Source organism: Ambystoma mexicanum, chromosome 5p (genome assembly GCF_040938575.1).
Source record: "Ambystoma mexicanum isolate Mex_15411 chromosome 5p, UKY_AmexF1_1, whole genome shotgun sequence".
Taxonomy (NCBI): domain Eukaryota; kingdom Metazoa; phylum Chordata; class Amphibia; order Caudata; family Ambystomatidae; genus Ambystoma; species Ambystoma mexicanum.
The window spans coordinates 389,959,981-389,978,088 of NC_090930.1; positions in this window are offsets into that span (position 1 = coordinate 389,959,981).

Consider the following 18,108-nt stretch of genomic DNA (forward strand, 5'->3'; position numbering starts at 1 on the left):
GCCCGTTTATCCAGGGGGAACACTTCATAGTGGAGACTCCACACCAGCCTCTGCAATATCTCCAAAGTGACAGAATCCGGGCCGGAAATGTGAGTAATTCCCGAATTACTTCCTGGATTCTGTCAATGCAAGGCTTTCCTGTGGAGGTCAGATATGGCCAAAACAAGAAGAGTCCCCTCGCGCAAGGTATGGCTGACTTGCATGATTGTGCCAGAGAAAACTGTCTCGAGGACGAAAGCCTAAAAATCAAGGACAACATGGAGGCATACCTTAATTCCCCCCACAAAGTCTTTGAAGAGGACAAGTGTGAGGGAATGCCCACTGTCTATGTGGATGGATGCTCTTACCATGTTGACAACGACAGGGAGAAAGAACTCGTGGCGTAGGGAATGCATGGGTGAAGGAGTTCCCAGAACCCTCCGCTGGATACAAAATTGGTCCCCGAAGTAGTCAGGTGGCAGAATTGATGGCTGTGCATCAGGCCATCCTCACTGCTGTCCAGCATCAACTCCACGAACTGGTCATAATCACAGATTCGGATTATGTACGGAACAGGTTCGTGGAGCACTTGGTTAATTGGAAAACCAGAGGCATGTTATGTGCTAACAACAAACCCTTGAAACATGGGAAGTTGATCCAAAACATTGACGATCTGGTCACCTCGAATGAGATGACCATCTATTGGAAAAAGATCAAGGGTCATTCCAAAGTAGAGGGACCAGACAAAACTGGAAATGACTTAGCTGATCAGCTGGCCAAAACCGGGGCCGTCCAAGGGGATCTAATTGAGATTGAGTCCCTGTTGGGGGAAATCCAGGTCACTGCTATCACTAGGTCCCAGACAAATGCTCACAACGACCTTTCAATTGCACAATGGAGCAAGGAGACCCCTGATGCTGATTTGATTACAGCTCAGAAGGGGGATCCAATTATTGGTAAGTTTTACCAACACCTTGAGGACCCAGAGAACTTTCCCCTGACGGATACCGATTACATTGGGAAAGAGGACCTAAGGGTGTTGATTAAATGTCCAAAAATGTTCCGGATCCAAGACGGTTTGCTGGTAAGGAAATCCAAAGCTGGCCACGATCAGTGGGTGGTTCCTACCTCATTCCGAAGCCTGATGTTAAGTCACGCCCATGATGCGGCCACCGCCGGTCATAGGGGGTTTCACACAACATTGGAAATCTTAAGAGAGGTTGCATACTGGCCACACATGGGGCAGGACCTCGACCAATACTTGAAGGGGTGTCTTGTGTGTGCGCAATTTCAGCCATCATCCCTCACACACCGTGCGCCTCTCCAAAAGAGGGGGATGACACTGCCATGGTCAGATTTACAAATCGACTTTGTAGGCCCCGTGATTCGCTCTGCTAGGGGGAATAAGTACATGTTGACTGTGACATGCTTGTTTACCAAGTGGGTGGAATGTCTCCCAGCCCCAAATTGCAAGGCAGAAACAGCAGCTGCCCTGATGATTAACCACATCTTTTCCCGTTTCGGTCTACCTCAAAGGATTGAGTCAGACAGAGGTAGCCACTTCACCAGTGAAGTGATGACAAAGATGCAGGAGGTACTGGGGGTCAAAAGGAAGCTGTATATTGCTTACCGGCCAGCTTCTTCTGGGGCAGTAGAGAGATATAACCGAACCATTGTGAGCATATTAAAGAAGTTTGTGGCAGATTCTGGGCCATTTTGGGATATCCGATTACCTCTGGTCCTAATGGCCATCAGATCTACCCCTTCATCTGCAACCAAAATGTCACCATTTGAGTTGATGACTGGGCGCAAGATGGTGCTTCCTCAGCATTTGCTCTACAGGACCCAAGAGCAGACACTGATAAATGCCTCCACAACTCATGAGTATGTGGAGAATTTAAGGAAACACCTTCAACATGCTTTTGCTTATGCTCAGCGGAATCTAGAAAGATCAGCTGATAGCATGAAGACCCACAATGACCTGAAAACTTCCAGGAAGGAATATCAGGTGGGGGACCGGGTCTATCTATACAATTTCCAAAGGAACCAGGCCAAACAGCGAAAATGTTTGCCTACATGGAAGGGACCCTTTGGGATTATAGACAAAATCTCCCCTGTGGCCTACAAAATCCGCATCCCCAAAGGTGGTTTGGCAGAGGGGGAAGACAAGTGGGTCCACATTAACCAGTTGAAGTGTTGCCATCCCAGGCACACTCTGCAACAACTGGAGGAATCCTCTGGAATCCTAGAGGGTACTGTCTCAGATTAATTCAGTTCTAACTTAAAATATCTGACATATCGCCTATCAAATTCTGAGTTTCTCAATGTGGGTGTTTTTGTTTTTGAATGCAAAAAGAAATGTGCATGTTCATATGTTTTGACTATAAATTTATATGCCACCCCACTATATCAATGGTGGGGGAGAAATGTCCATGAATAGGTATTGCCGCTCTTCCTTTGTCGTCCTAGGAGAAAGAAAACCTGGAGACTGGCCAAGGAGGACGATCCGGAGACAAGGAGGACGATCCGGAGACAAGGAGGACGATCCGGAGACCGGGAGCAGAGACGCAAGGGGCCCAGAGTACCGCCCAATATTCCCATCAGGACCGGCGAGGAGAACCGATCGATCAGTACCGGATGAAGGAAAAGATGCTGAACTGTGCCATCTATTGGAAGAAGATGAGGAAACATCCCAGGTCTTGCGAGTCCCATCAGTGAAACAGAATGGCCATCGCAAGAGGGGGGCTTGTGGGATGTTTTTACCCATACATCCGAGCCCTACCTCAAAAAAACTGTACAGTACTGACATGGAAAACATCATGATGGCCAGAGCTTCCCAGAAAATGCACAGGGAAATGCATGAAGAATAGGCTGCCACTTATTTTTGCCGATGTTATGGGCACAGAAGGGCACTGCCTAAACCCACCATTGGGCTACCCACACAGTAGTCTGAAACCATTGGGAATGGCAATGCTGATTGCCAAAAGCAACCTAGAATTGTGGGGAACTCATTTTCTTAAATCCCAAAAATGGGTGCAGTACCAGTACTCACCACTATCAGAAAGCCAGCGTTTTAAAACAGCACCAGATTTTTTTCTTTTTCATGTAAAACTGAATAAATGAACCCAAAACAGGCCAAAGAAAGACTTACTGAGAGATGGATCCAGTGTAAAGTTATATTCTGAAGTGACTTGAAGGTTTATAACAAGACTGGCTGAATTGTGGATTTCAGCAGTTTAAGTAAATTTGGACTGAAAGACACTAAAAATCTAAATGTTTAAAAGAAATGAGTGACCTACTTTTGAGTGTCACATAGGTTGCAATTGTTTAAATGTCATAGTTAAACTTAGAATCAGCATTCTAGCTGCATATGTAAAATGGTTAGTTTTATTTGAATGCAGAAAACTGGGTAACTAAAATTGACATTAGCTGTGGCCTGGCTTAAGGAACTGAATTCTGCCCACCAGCTACCCCCGACAGGAGTTGAGACTTGCACAACAGCTGTGTTCCCAGGCCGACCTGCATTTTGCTGCTCCCACCAAAAGGGATATGACACTTCTCTGATTGAATTACCTGGGCTCTGCAGGAAATTGAACAAAGCCCTGTCCTGACTCAGGCAAATGTTTTATTATGGGGGCCGTAAAATGTGGCTTCCTCCTGGAAGCAAAGGGGAGGAGCACTGCCTGTGAGAGCAAGCTGGCTTAGCAGAACAGGAAAAACCAGAAATTCAACCTTGTGCTGGGGGGAAACCACACCCCTGTAGCCAGAATATGGTTTTAGAAAAAGATGAATAACTCATAGTACGGACTTGTCATAATTATTTAAATGATACCATAATTCTTGTGATTTTTCTGCCCACATTTTAAGAGGTTTTTAGAACCGGTGGCATGATCTGGGGGCAAACTAGCAGTTAAGAGGGTATTACTTAAAATGTATGCATGTTAAAAATCTGACACTTCATCAAGTAATGTCCATACTCCTTGCGCACATGTGTATAAATTTGAGTAAGAATCTGATATTGGTAACCTGACCAAAAAGTGAAATATGTTGCCATTTCTGAATGCAAGCTCCCAGGAAGAGCAGATTTGGACAGGGTATACCTCCTGTGATATGTGATGGGTGCATGTAATTTTAAACAAATGTGTACCTGTGCAAATATGTCCTTTGGGTCAAAATATAGATTGTGTGTAATTTGACAGGGGTGGGTTCTCTGTACCATAAACAGACCTCATCATGATTACACTTCATTTCATTCCCCCAATCAAGGGGAAGAGGAGGAAGTGGCCAATGACAAGTGGAGAGGGGAAGAGCCTAGTGATGCTCACACACACCCATTTTCAAAACACATAAAAGCAGACAGTCAGGACAGATAGGGACCTTCAAATCCATTTGCTGCGGGACGCTCTGCCGGGAAAATCCATACTTTACCTCCATCAACCTTCAGAGAGCCAACATAGAGACTTCAATCTATCCACATCCAGAGATCCAGACTTCAAATCTATCAATATCCAGAACCAGAGGCAGAGCAGAGCTGACCCAGACCACTGTTAGCAGAACCAGAGAGCTGACCCAGATCACTGTGAAGTGCCGAGACCAGACCAGAGTCCAGTCTAAACCTGACCAGATCCGTGGCGAGGCCCATTTAATTCAAGAATATAGTGTGAGTACCTAGCAGAACTGTGCAGAACCTATCTCTTAGTTAAAATAATCTAATCCAAGCTATTTTAATCTAAGTAGAACTGCCTCCTAACTGTCACCTGTCATTTGCAAAGCTGTCACTTGTCTTTTTGAACTTTAAAATTTCAAATCTGAAAAACGACCTTTACCATATCGCTCATATCTCCGTAACCGTTTGTCCTAGAGACTTGCAGTAACTTTCATCTGGAAGCTGAGATCCTAGGCTGTCCTAGGACCCCAAAATGATAGTGCTGTAATCACGAAATACGCACTCGCGAATTTGCCGCGATTTGCAAATTTCTCAACGTGTGAAAACAGCAGTTTTCTTGCTTTCAGTTGCCAAAAATTCGTTTAACCTGGTAGTTACTCCTAGATCCTTGCTAAAGTGAGCCTGGACTAATATAAACTTGATACCACTCCCCCTGAACCTCTAGAGGGAATTAAAAGCATTTTAGCATATTTTTCACTTCATTGCCAGCACATGTAAAAGCATTTTGGGCCTGTGTTCCAACTTCTGTAGTCTAAGCTGCTGGGGTGAACTGAATTACATTTGATTGCATTTCTGAGAACTGTGTGCTTTCCTTCCATTTCCTTGCATTGCAGAAAGGGGGGAGTGGATTGCCAGAGAAAAGTGATTACATTGTTTTGTTGAAATCATATTGAGTATTTTCTGTATTGCATTTGTCATTCAACATTACATCCATCTGAATTTATATAAAGTATTCTCTACCACCTTATTCTTCTGTTCCTATTCACAAATGTGCTAGTGCCAGACTATCCATTATTGATTACTGCTCAGATTAAGTGTGATATCCAATTATTAATTTATTATAAAGTGTGATATATATCTATATTGTTCAAATTATCAAATAAACCTTTAAACGTGCAAAACAGAACTACTTCTTGGCTCAGTGGGGTCAGGAGGATTCCAAGAGAGGGGTGTTATATAGGGGTAGTCATCCAGAACACATGAACTGGACGTAAAGATATATTAATAAGGGTTTCCATTCAGTATCCCAGACTAGGCATTGACTTAGCTGTAGTGTTGAATTGAATCCTCTTACAGAATACGCATATTTCTTTCACAGCAGAGGTCAGCTCACACAGCTGACACATGTGTGATATCAAATTGCTGTTGCTGTAATGATTATATGAGAAAATACCCTCCACCATAACATAACTCTGGAATCATTTACATTTAAAGATGACTGTGTCACCAGGACTGTATCTTTAATTTAGCCCCTGCATTGCAGATTCATGGATGTGACTGTAGCTGTCAGAAGAACACCTGTGACCTCTGACATGCTCTGTGCCACGGGAGAGTAGGCACTGCAGATCATGCGTACACTATGCACTATGCCTAAAAAGGGGAATCTGATTGGCAGATTACACTTTCAGAGATGAAATTACCCGCATCATTTTATTAATGATTAAACATTAAAAAAACATGTCTTCTGCACCTTTCCAGATGGCAATACCTGAAACATCCACTGGCGGTTGGACAAGAAATTCACAGATTCGGATGAGATACAGTGTGTGACTGCATGCACCCCTGGAGGCCGCTGTCCGGCCCCTAGCTTCCTCTTTTGCCCTTTTCACAGAGTTCTCTTAGCATGGGCATCAAATGTGGGACTGCTGCCGGTCAGTAAGCATTCAGTGCTTGTATGCAGCACATGATTGCTAGGGATTTTACATACATTATAGTCTTGTTACATGTTGCTTGACTGTTTGTGCCCCTCAATGTATCCTGCTCAATATTATTTTTCTAGCTCATACTTAATGTTTTCCCTCATATTTCCCACTGTAGTTTTTCCCCTGTCTGTCCCACTGGAATAATTTCCCCATAAGAGGTGTTGCTCCCACTGTTTATTTTGCTATCCCCTGCCCAATGTAATTTGCATGATTCTGAGCTGTTTATAGGGACACCATCTGGTTATGCCTTCTCTGGAATACCTTCTCTGAACTTCACTTGCAAAACATGCTCAAGTGCTGTCTACTTGTAGCACAGTTCTTTATGCTCCCTATGATTTCCACACTTCCCCATACCCCATCTCATTAAGCATCATCTGCTACCCATTGTCCATTGCCAGAGATACCAGCCCTCTTAAGTGCATTTCAGGACATGCCCTCTCAAGTACCCTACACAGAGTGCACAATAACTGAGATGTCACCCAAGTGGCACCGTTTCATGATGTTGCCATGAACACACCAGATAGATGCTTTGAACTGCCCACTCGGCACAGCACTAACTTCTCTGCACTATCACTCTCAACTTCAATGCCCAAACTCATTATACACATACCAATTAGCCACTCACACCAAGCAATTAACTTATATGTATTTCTTTATAGAAAATGTATACGACATTGCATGTGAATCTTGGCCATTTGGCGGAGCTAGGATAGAATGGTACACCTCTACAATCAACGTACACATCTTGCTCCAGACCAAAACACCCTAGCTCCATGTGCACGCAAGTCTCCCCTCTGACACACATGACTGCATGCTCTCATAATATGACACCGATAAACAGACTCACACCCAGAGCTCAGGGTACTTCCTTTCTGTATGCATCAAACCTATATCTAAATTACCTTGCATTTTCCCTATGTCAGCACTAATCCCCATGCAAACGGCAGTGTTGTATGGTGTAACTCCACATAAAAAAAATCATTTAATGTGCATAATGATCTCTGCCTTAATGCCAGTAAGACGGAGATCCTCCTCATTGGCACACCTGCAACTTCCTTTCTTGTCACTCACTGGCCGCCCACTCTGGGCCCTCTTCCTGCTCCTACCTTGAGGCTAAGAACCACAGGGTCATCTTCGACTCCATACTCTCCTTCTCTCCTCACATCTCTGACATCTCTAAGAGGTCAAACTACCAGCTGCACCTCCTCAGAGGTATTCTTCCTTTCCTCACTGTCCCCCAGATGCTCACTGGGTCTCATTACACGGTAGGCGGTAAGGGTTTACCGGTACCAGTATTTTACCGGTACCGGTAAATCCTTACCGCCTTACTACGAGGTCCCTTTGCGGGTTGGGGAATTTAATGCCTGCTTTTTGCAGGCGTTAAAAACCAACCCGCAAAGGGACCAGTGGAGCTAATTACGGTACCACAATTTGCGGTGCCGTAATTAGCGCCTTCCCCATTCCCATTATGCCCTATGGGGAAAAAAATGGGAATGGGGAAGGGCAATGGAGGAAGGAGGAATTACTGCCCCGCCAACCTTGGAATAGGGCGGTAATTCCCCTTTCCTCCAAGGCGGTACAGGTAAATTACCAGCATGAACCATGGCGCTAATAGCGCCATGGTTTACCGCCTACTGTGTAATGAGGCCCACTGTCTCCAGAGCTCTGGTTCTCTCTAGGCTGGACTACTGCACCAGCCTCTTTCTAAATCTGCCAGCCTCTACTCTCCGTCCTCTACAACTCATCCAGAAAAGGACTGCAAGACTTGTCCTTGGCCTCAATATCTCTCCATCCCTGAAATCTCTCCATTGGTTCCCAGTGGCAGCAAGGATCAAGTTCAATAACCTCTGCATTGTCCACAAGGCCTTCTGGGGCCTGGGACCACAATACCTCCAACTCTCTCTTCAGAAATATATTCCAACGCAAGCTCTTCAATCCTTCACCTTCAACTCCTTGTGGGTCTTTTGCTTCTCCAAGCAACGAGTTGGGGGCAGATCTCTTTCTTCGGCTGGTGCCTTCCTCTGAAAAAGCCTCCCTGAATCTCTGAAACTTGAGCAGAACCATCACCTCAAGACCTTATACCTTCATATTTGCTTCTGCCTTCTCTATTCCTCTCCCGTGCAGATATCTTGTCTGATACTGTACTGGTATGATATGATAAGATATGGCATTTATAACACGCCTATACACAATGTTTCAAGGCACGATGGTCACCTGACTGCCCTCGGAATTCAGTCCCAGGTCCCTGCCCGTCCAGTTGCACTCCCTCAATGCCTCCTGGCATCCCCTGCACTTGTGGTCTGTATCTACAACCTTACAGTCCCATTACCTGCACTTATTGACACCTATTGTCTGCACTTTTAACACTCACACTTGCCACCTGTTGGCTGCACTACTTGTTTGTGATCTAGTGTCTGGCTCATTTATCGACCTCAGAAGGATGAAAAGCTGAGTTTGGCCCTGCCGGATTCGAACCTGTGTTGGCAGGCTCTGCACGTATGTCAAAGCGAGCATTCTACTTGCTGTGCTATCATACTGTCTAGTAAGATTGTTGTTTTTGTCCTCCCTCTGTTCCCCCCCCTTGCCCTGTCACGCCTTGAAACACTTGTATATAGGTGCGCTATAAATGCCATATCATATCATATCATATCATATGCTTATTGGGCATGGCCAATAGTAATTTGATCATTTGCACGAGAGCACACGTCAAAACAAATGATTAAACACCCCTTTTTTTCATTGTCAACAGAAAAAATCAGTAGTTGCACATTCAATATGAATAGAAGGTGCCTTTTGGCACCTATTGTAGTCACAATGTGTGGCCCCCACATGGCAAAAAGCACAGCGTGATCTCTGTTCATTACCACATGTTATTTAATCCATTCCCAGACACAACTCACCACATTGCCCTTCTTTGAGATGATCCTGTAATGCTACAGAGTGACTATTCTCTATAAAGTGCTCCACTATGTTACAATGGCCCTCATTACGACCCTGGCGGATTTTTTCCGCCATCGACGGACTTTCCGGCCATGGCGCAAAGTCCCTTTACGCCATGGCGGATGGCGGACTTACCGCCCCATTCCGAGGTCGGCGGGGCGGTAAGTCCCCATTGACCCATTTACCCTTCCCCATTCCCATTTCGGCCCCATAGGGCTCAATGGGAGTGGGGAAGGAGTTAATTACGCCACCGTAAAATACGGTGGCGTAATTAACACCAAGGTCCCAGAGCGCCATGGATTTTTCCGCCCGCAAAAAGCGGGCGGAAAAATGACCATGGCGCTCCAGGAACTCGTAGTTGGCGGTAAGGGGTCCGCGCAGCTAACGCTGGCGCAGACCCCTTAGCGCCAGGGTCGTAATGAGGCCCAATATATTGAAACCCTTGTATAATGTCAGCTTCACATGAACAAAGGTTGTTGTCGGGAGTTTTATCTCTTCTCCCTTATGACATGAATATGAAAGTCTCTTTCTCCCAGCCTCATGCACCAGTAAAGTCATGAAGGAGTCAAATTAATGAAATCTTGGCAGATGGTATCTCTTAGAGTCGGAGCATCTGTGATCCTATTAATAACAATACTGCTATCGGAAGAAGCACATGCCGCCAGATAAGCAGGTCAGACACTGCAGCACAGTTACGCTGGTTACATATTATCCCGAGTATGCAAATCATGTGTTCCCCAAGTACAATTTCACTATGGGAAACGAAAATGACCGATGCCACACCCACAAAGGCAACACAAACGTCCTGCTTTTAAATGCCACGGAAAGTTGGAAAGCAAGTGCGTTATGCGAGGTTATGGAGTCAATGAGGGCATTTTTCCTTTCGATGATGTAAGTATGTGTAAATAAATCTCCTGTAAACTTAAAAATGTAAAATGCAACTGTACATAATGTTGAATTAATCTTCGGTTATGTCATTTCAGAGGTACACAGTGATGTGGTTTTCTTTATTGGATAAGATTGAGCTATACCGTACTGTAGTATTGCTGATATGTATAGATGGAAGATGTGGGTTGTGACAGTATAATACTCAGGCCAGAAGAAATACAAGTGGGAGCACAGGTCTATGAACTGTATCCACACTGCACCACAACTCGACTCACAGGTGTTTCAGGAATAAAGGCAAGGCAGGGAACGAGTGGATAGTGTATGCCCACTCATGCCTCTATATTGATGATGTGGGCTGAGGGCAGGCTCTACACTTCAGAGGTGTGAGTCTGTAGTGGAATCTACCAAACAACAATAATCAATACGTACATAATTAACGTTTTGATATAATGATTCATTCACTGAACAAACTTTAGTCAAAGTGTAGTTAAGTTGATCCGATTTAACACAACAAAACCCTTGAGATTTAGTGCATGTGGGAAGTCATGACCGACTTAATGTAAAGTCATGAGCACATACATATTATAAGAGAAGGGAGTCACAATGACTTACAAAATGGTATTATGGGGACATTTCATTATGGGGGACATCAACGGGAAGGCGTTGAGTTAAGCTGGTCATGACTTCCCACATCATTTCAAGTTTGTTTCTTTTAATCTGCTCAATCTAACTACACTTTAACTAAATATTTTTCAGTGAATTTCAAGGGTTTAGTTATACCATAGTTTTTTTGTGGCCCATTATACATATTCCCCCAATATATTACTTTTGGACCCACTAGGTGGCCATGGGATTTCACCGTGGTCACTATACATGTCTTTTGGGATACCTAGCCAGGGCCTTAGCTACTGGCAAGTGAGCACAGCCTTCGGCCAGGCCCAATGTATCTTTTAAAGCACTACCTTCCTTTGCTGCTCACTAGCCGTGGCCTTCTGCCATGATCATTGGCACCGGCATTCGCCCGTGGCATCTTTACATGTTGACCCAATAGCTTTTTTTCCGGTCCCACTAGCCATTGCCTTCGGCCATGCACAATTCACAAGGCCTTCGGTCGTGGTCACTCTACATATTGCACTAATAGTTTTCTGAAATGGGGCCACCTGCCATGGCCTTTGGCCACGGTCACACCACTAGGGTTCCGTTGGGCACACTAGCCATGGCCTATGGCTATGGCCCGTGGCCACTGCCTTTCACCGTGACCCCGTGACATGTTGCCCACTAGGTGCCGTGTCCACTGTACATGATGTTCCCCTGATGTATTTATTTGGAACCCACTAAGTGGCCAAGGCCAACTATAGATGTCTTTAAGGTCCACTAGCCAGGGTCTACCTTTTAAAACACTTCCTTTCTTTCCTTCTCACTAGCAATGGCCTTTGCCCATGACCCTTGCCCTGGCCTTTGGCCGCGGTCCCTTTACATGTTGCCCAAACAGATTTCCTCCGTACTACAAGCCAATGCCTTTGGACATGGCCACTCTACATATTGCTCCAATAGGTTTCCTAAATGGGTCAACTAGTCATGGTCTTCGGCCACAACTACCACTAGGTTTCTTTTGGGAACACTAGCCATGGCCTTTCGCCGTGGCCCCTTCACAGGTTGCCGGCTAGGTCTTGTTGGGGACCACTAGCCATGTTCTCCGGCTGTGCCTACTTTCCATATTGCACCATTCAGTTCCTTAAAGCAACTCAGTAGCCAAAGCCTTCGGCCGCACTCATTACCACCCACCTAATGTAGCTGTGAAATTCCACTTTTATTTGCCTTATCTCATTTTTTTAAGTCTTTCTTAACCGCAGTCATCTGTAAACACACACAAATACCACAGTCCTCTGTCAAAAGTGTGTGAAATCCCAAACTCTTCCCTTTCCTCCCAGGCACTCACCAAGTGCCCCTCTCCCGGTACCATGCTCCCTCACTCCCCATAAATTCTTTTTCCCTCCCTAACACTCTCCCATTTCCCCAAACACTCGTCCTTTCATCTGACACCCTTTCATTCCTGATCTAGTTTTCTATCATAAATGCAGTTTTCCCACCGGGTACCCCAGGTTATACAAACATGTTTGAGCTCTTAACTTTGTCCCCAGCCCTCCCACAGTAACCCAATTGCACATGGTAGACTCTTACACCCTACCTGCCTCTAATTTAATGCCATTTCACCCTTTTCCTCCTCCAAATTACATTATATGCACTTTTTGTTTTCGGCTCTCCGTCGTTATGTCCACTATAACTGCAGTTATCTCTTGCATTGAGCAAAAAATAAAACTGCAGGATTTCATTTCTTAAAAGTCTTGCTCATGCACTGTGGGACACATATATAGCTATTATTTTAGGAGAAGAGGGCACACCCCTCTCCATCAAACATTTTAACAACTACTGGACAGAAGAGCATCAGACTCTCCCTGAAAAGTTATTAGCCTCTCTCAGCCTCTCTGATGCAAAGCACCAAGACCGGTACAAAGGTTTTAAGGAGCAGGAGCCCCCCCGTTCTCTGCAAAATATTTAAAAAACTACTGGATGAATTTACCCCAAACTATTAAGGGAAATTAAGCCAATGGTTATTTTGTCCCAATCTGCCAGGTGGTTTTCATGGCTATGGCTGCACTTTCTCTCTATGAGAACTAGAACTATGAGAAAATGAATGGGAGTAGGCTGAAAACTCTGTTTTAATCTTTTCTTAATAACTTTTTGTGATAAAATGTTCCCAAAATGTCTAGCTCCGGGAAGACCTTGACAATCCATTGGTTTAGAAAATCGCCTCCAAATCCATCCAGCAAGCCAAACGTTATTAGCCTCGCTCAGACGCTCTGATATAAAGCATCAACACCAATCTAAAAGTTTTAAGGCACAGCTGTCAAGTATATGAAAAACTGCTTAATTTTGTAGCAAATTGTTTCCAAAATTTCCAGTATAGTGGGGCTCTCGACAAACTGTGTTTTTGGAATATTTCATCCAAATCAATCTACCAAGTCAAATGTTATTAGCCTTTCTCAGCCTCTCTGCTGTAAAAAAGCACCATGGCCAATATAAAGGTTTTAAGGAGCAGGGGGCACCACCTTCTCTGTCAAATATATTAAAAACTACTAGATGGATTTACCTCAAACCAGACAAGAAATTTAAGTCAACCCTTTGTGCCCACGTTGTTTCTTATTTTGTCCAAATCTGCCAAGCGGTTTTCACGCTTTGGCTCTTCAACAACTGCAGTTTTTCCCCATGGGAAAGGGAATGGGCTGAAAATCGTGAATATGTGGTGTCTAAAAGGACTTCCACATTGATTATCTCATAGCAGGCAGCATCTGAGAATTGCCTACTCACTTCAGTCATATATAACAATTTCTGATAAATCGCAATACCCCACCTTAATCCAAGGGTCTCATGAAAATACTATGGTCATTTTTCAGGCTCTGAATGGCTAAATGTTGTGTCATGCTGAGATTGTATTCCATGCAGTCATGTTGATTAGAGAGTTTTATGAAATCCTCACAGACAAGTTCTTCAAATAAATCAACGGTTACTGAGCAGAAAGGGGAAAAATGATGACTTGACTTGTAAGTCAGAAACCATAGTAAGATTGGCAGGTATATCAAAACACTCTGAGATTCTGTGACTATCTATGTCAAGTTCATGCATGACATTCGATTTGTCTACGGTGTCTAAGAAAATCAAGTCAAAATGTCATATATGATTAGAGGATTCATCTCTCATGTCTGTCTCCAGAGGCAATGATGTTAATGCCTGCCTACTCATAAAAAACCTAATAAGTTTTAGTTTGAAAATAACATCAAACAATTAAATGTGTGTGGATAGAATAATCTAAATTAGAGGTAGGGCAAATTTACAAGGCTTGATCTAAAATACACTTTTCTGCTGGAGGGTTTATAGCTCTATATAAATATTGTAAATAATCATATGTTCTTTTTCACTGGTCATCCCCTGCCCCTCTCTCTCTCTGTCCTCTCCCAAAGTGAGTGATTTGATTGTGTGCAGGACCTGTACTGAGATCTTCTTCCTCCCCTGGTTCATCTCGTCTTCCTCCTCTTCCTCATCCTAGTGTTTTTCATTTGGATGTGTGTTCCAATTTTCTTTCCATATGAAAAAGTCTGAATTCCTACCAAAAATTCAACATTGTATATCCTAAATCAGGATCAGAAGATCAACTTCAGAGCTTGATGTTCCAGGAGTAGTAAGAGAAGGGGTAGGTTTAGATGACTGTGCACTAAGAATTTGATCCCTAATGGGATGGTCATATTGTTTGGGAAGGTGTAAATATGATCTTGCTTAAAGTTCGGTTTTAACTCCTCTGAATTGGAGGTTTTTATTAAGTTCTATTTCACCTTCGTATCGTTCCAAATTGCCTTCCATTCTTGGGACACATTTCTACATCCATCCTCATCCACCTAAGGAAACAATTGTCCTTCCAGAGATTCAATCTCTTTGATAAGTTTAGATTGCTCCATATTGGCAAACTTAATCAAAGCTTCTATCATTCCTTGTAAGTGCTGAGTATGAGTATGCCTGTCCTATTTACATAGACATGCATAATAGCCCAGCAGTTAATGGGTTAAATGAATATATGTTAGTATGGTGGTCCATTCTTCGATTAACAGAGGATCTTCATATATATCGTTGAACCCAAAAAAGGAAGACAACAAGATACAGGATGATTCCTTATCTACGCAAAAAAAATCGATCATTTACATGTTTTTTCAATCTTCAAATTCTTTCATTGGGCATAGTAAGAACAAAGCTCTTGGAATGTATTGGCAGCTTATTAATTCCTTAGTAAGATTGTTGGTAGTACAGTGATCCACATATACATCCCTAGTGTTTCCCAATCCCCTATTCTTCCTGCTCTGAGAAAAGATATCTGGAAACATAGCTGGCACTGTGTCTCAGGGCAAGATCATGTGGCTCATATTGCTTCACACTGTGCTTCTGCCGACTCCTGTTCTCTGACGACATTGACTTTAGCTTTTAGTAGTGCGGTTGATTCTATTGCCCCTCTTAAGCTTTGTAAAAGGAAAGACTTCCCATCAGAACCATGGTTTTCCAATGAGCTGAAATCCAGCAAATTGTTATGCAGGCAGGCTGAAAGGAAGTGGAGAGCACGCTACTATGCTGTGGATAAAATATATTTCTGCAAAGTCACTGCTAGCTATCAGAAGGCCATTTTTCTAGCTAAAAAGTCCTTTTTTAGTGCTTAAGTCGAGGGTGCAATCAACCAGCTGAAATAACTATTTGATCTGGTATACTGCCTGTCTTCCCCTGCCAAAGTTAACTCTAGGATCATATCTTCTCTGGTGTTTTGTGAATCTCTGTCTGGTTTCGTTGTTGACAGAATTGATACTATCTGCCCAAAAATGTCTAATGCTTGTTTACATTCTACGTTACCCACCCATTCCTTTTCCAACTCTATGTCTAATGCTAATTGGTCTAATTCGCAATTTTTACTGATCATGATGTTCTCGCTGCTATCACCAAACTTAAATCTGCCTCACCTCTTGACCCTATCCCTCTTTTTTTGCTCAAAGAGATCTCGGCTGAGATTATACCATGGATTACATTGGCAGTCAATGCCTATCTTTCCTCAGGTCAAATTCCTAGTGACCTGAAAAGTGCACTGGTAATTCTCCTGCTAAAAAAACCCTCACTAGACTCTTCTATCTTATCTCATTTTTGTCCTATTTCACTTCTCCCATTTCTTATGAAATTACTTGAGTCTCGGATTTCCCCTCTTAGCTCCTTTCTCGAATCATATAAGTTATTTGATCCTTTCGGGCTTCCGTACTGGTATTGGGACTCAGTCCGTTCTTGTGTCTGTGGTTGTTGATCTTGTCTGTCTGTAGGCCAGGGTGGTGTGGAGGCGCTGATTTTATTAGACTTGTCAAACGCATTTGACACCGTAAACCACCACACCCTGATCGCACATATGTCTTCAGCGGGTCTATCAGGTCAAGTGCTTAACTGGCTTTCTGGTCGTCGCTCACAGTCTGTTAATCGTTCTCCTTTCTATTCAAAACCAATGCCCCTGTCTTGTGGAGTCCCTCAAAGCTTTGCTTTATCCCTTACCCTGTTCAACATTTATATTCAGCCACTTCTCTGCCTTATCGACTCGCATAACTTTGTGTGCTATTCCTATGCTGACAATACACACATTATAGTCCATCTGGATATCTCGCGACCGGACACAGCTGCTCAGTTTAGGGGTTGCCTTGAGGAGGTGGGTGGGTGGACTGCTGAGAACTGGCTGAAGTTGAACATTGAGAATACAGAAGTACTGGTTGTTGGCTCCTCTCATCCCCTGTCCTCCCGATTTCTGGTCCTCCACTCTTGGTCCCTTCTCTTCTTCTGTGACCTCTACAAAGCATTTGGAGATAAAAACATCTGCCTCATTGTCGATTCCCAATCAGGTGGCCTCTACCTGCCAAACGGGTCATCTCAAGCTTAAAATTCTTCATAAAGATTTACCATTTATCGCTTTAAATTCCATGCTCCTGTGGTGCCTGTTCTTGTTCTCAGTGTTATCGATTACTGCAACGCACTTTATCTGGCCCAACCTGTCGATCTTTTTCTCTGCCTCCAGCTTTTGGAGAGTTCAGCGGCCAGATCGGTACTGTGACCTCCTTTTGGCACACACATGTCACCTTTTCTCAATCAGCTTCATTGACTTCCTGTTGAGAAGCCTCTGCTGTTTAAGTCCTTGTGCATCGTTCATAAAGCTATTTTTGAACTTGGAGCTGAATATCTTCAAAACAAGTTTTACCCTTATGTTCCTCTCAGAGCTCTTCATTCCCAGTCGTCATTGATGATTCAAATAACTCGGGTGATACTCTCTCGTATTGGTGGCCGTGCTTTCTCTGGGGTGGCAGCAATGTCATGTAATGCACTCCTTCTGCCCCTGCGTGTAACCATTAACCATCAATCCTTTCGTCATGCTCTGAAGACTCTCCTCTTTTAGTGTTTTTTTGTAGGGCCATGTCTGTTAGATGAGCGCCATAATGCCTCTGGGAAAACGTGTGCTTTATGATTTTCATGAACATAACATAACATACATTCTGAACTATATATATATAGCAGAGAGGAAGAGGGCGGCAACACAATAAATCACAGTCGGTGCCCCCAACCCACCATTATATTGAATGAAATATAACATGGACGAAATGTAATGCATACAATGTTAACACATACTTTGAATACGTGGATTTTACTCCATGCCATTACCAATATGAACCCCAGTGCCTTATAATATTCAAACCATTTTTCAACTCCTATGGGGGTCCTGAATAGAATCGTTGGTGGGTTAAAGTGGGGATGAAAATAAAAACAGGAAACAAAACTGAAAAGAGGAGAAAGGCAAACTAAAAAAAAAAGAAAAACTAAGGGTGATGACAGCCATGCTACACCCAAGCCTCATTCATTGCCTCAAAAGTTGCTGCATAAATAATAACTGTGGGGAAATATGTGCAGTAGGTCAGCACTGACCCCAATGGCAATCTGCACAGATGTAGAGAAACTGCGGCAGTGGTAGCAGAGGAAGATGTCACATCATCATAAGTGCTCCCTGATGACTTGGTAACAGGAGGCACTGAGGAAAAATTGACTCCTTAAGCAGCAGAAGCATCAGATGACATGGAGGGTTATGGGGATGTGGTGGCCAACTCCTGCCACACAGTCGCACAGCCTGTCTTCGTAAGATGTCTCAGAATAACTAGTGCAACTGCCTCCATTGACATGGTATGAGGTGGTTCACAAAGAACGTCATCGCCAGACTGTATGCTGGCACTGTTGTGAATGCACGACACAGCTCCTGGGCTGGTCCACCTCCAAAAGTGGTGTGTCTGTTGGTGTCTTATAGTAGCCCCAGTAGAAGAAGGGGTA